This window comes from Pipistrellus kuhlii, unplaced genomic scaffold (genome assembly GCF_014108245.1).
Source record: "Pipistrellus kuhlii isolate mPipKuh1 unplaced genomic scaffold, mPipKuh1.p scaffold_m20_p_3, whole genome shotgun sequence".
Taxonomy (NCBI): domain Eukaryota; kingdom Metazoa; phylum Chordata; class Mammalia; order Chiroptera; family Vespertilionidae; genus Pipistrellus; species Pipistrellus kuhlii.
In genome coordinates this window covers 47,218,073-47,219,990 of record NW_023425529.1, presented here as the reverse complement: position 1 = coordinate 47,219,990, position 1,918 = coordinate 47,218,073, and the positions used below count along the sequence as shown (strand labels likewise).

General features: G+C 34.7%; 1 pseudogene; it reads right to left on the bottom strand.

The window, feature by feature from the left end:
• Positions 1 to 522: 522 nt before the first annotated feature.
• On the bottom strand, positions 523 to 1,459 carry LOC118730080 (annotated as a pseudogene).
• Between the last annotated feature and the right edge of the window lie 459 nt (positions 1,460 to 1,918).

The window sequence follows — 1,918 nt, the reverse complement described above, 5'->3', positions numbered from 1 at the left end:
TTGAAGTGAAGATAAAATAACTTTTAAGTTTATTATTACATATAATAAAATGTAATAGGTCTGTAGTGATTTTCTGTGTTAGCTGCTGCAATATTGTCATCATGAAATAAAGCTTAAATCTTTAACAGCATGAATACTTAATATTTAAATATCTCATCTTTAATATTGAACCCATTTTTCCCAAACCATTCTCTGGTTTATTGTTTAAAGTAAGAAATAGAGTAACTTAGAATGGTGACTGGAATAAAAATGCACTCAAAGGTTGGAGTTGGAATAAACACTGGCACAATTACTAAATCCAAAATATTAAGGTGAATTCCTTGTTTCTGCTTGCTTTGTATTGTTTGTCATTTTATTAAGGCTTGGTTACATGTGAAGTTATTCTTTTGTTTCTTGAAAATGCATTATGTTTTTCTTATTGAGAAATGCAATCTCAATAAAGCTTCATTGTGAGGAAGAAAGGATTAAAAGTGTAAGGATAAAGCTTAAGGATGTCTGATTCTTCCACATTAGCAAGTTGCTTTATTTTTTAAAGAACAATGTAATTATTTTGATGGAGTCATTGACAGCTTGTTTTACCTGCTTGTTTCTCAAGGTGTAAATAAAGGGGTTCAGCATAGGAGCGATGGAAGCCGTGAGAACTGCCATACCCTTATTAATAGCTACTGATTCCTTTGATGAAGGTTTGACATAGATGAAAATACAGCTTCCATAGGTGATGGAAATGACAATCATGTGGGAAGAGCAGGAAGAAAATGCCTTCTTTCTTTGCTGGGCAGAAGGGAATTGTAAGATAGTCTTGATGATGTACATATAGGATAGAATTATGCAAACCAGGGTCATGATAAAGGTCAACACAGCACACACTGTGATCACTTGCTCAATGAGTCATGTTTCTGAGCATGAGATCTTTAGGAGGGGGAATACATCGCAGACAAAATGATCAATAACATTAGAGTCACAGAATTCCAGATTCAGGCCCAGTCTAAGTGGTGGGATCATGATCAACAAGCCAGCTGTCCAGCACCAAAGGATGAGTCTTCTACAGACTCTATTGTTCATGATGGTCACGTAATGCAGGGGTTTGCAGATGGCTACATATCTGTCATAGGACATGGCGTCAAGAAGAAAAAACTCTGTAGCCCCAAAGAGGTCTGTAAAAATATTTGAATGACACAACTGTCATACGTGATTGTCTTGTCACCTGCTGATAAGTTGTACAAATATTTGGGAATACAAGCGGATGTAAAGGAGATTTCCAAGAAGGAGAAATTTTGTAGAAAAAAGTACATTGCAGTCTTAAGGTGAGAATCTATGAAGGTCAGGGAGATGATTGTCAGATTCCCAGTTCTCTCAGCATGTAGGTGAGAAATAGGAAGATGAAAATCGCAGTCTTCAGGTGTGGGTTGTCAGTCAGTCCCAGTAGGACAAAGGTTGTTACTGTGTGGTTTCTCATCATTGAGTCCTGATTTCTATTCAATCCGCATGTATAATTCAGAGATACTTGGTATGAGGAGAATGATGTTAACATCACATAGCAAGAATTAGTTGCTCAACAACTGATTCGAAACCATCTCACATGAAATTTAAAAACTTTTGGTTATAAGTATTATTATCTTTATTATTACTAGGTTCCACAGTGTATGTTTTGATAATTTCAAGGAATATTTTAAAATATAAGATTACTTTATGTATACCAGATCCCAAAGAATCATGAATTACGAGTCCCTTTCCACTTTTTATTCCTAATTTATGTTTTATTTTTATCTGCACACTGGTTTGGAGTTACATAGTTATATTTTACTGCTAACTAAAGTTAAAGCCTAAAGCCAAATCTTACACTTCAATGTTTTTCTTTGTAGTTGAATATTGATAAAGTGCAAATATAATACAAATAGTTTGGGGCTTACTATACGGC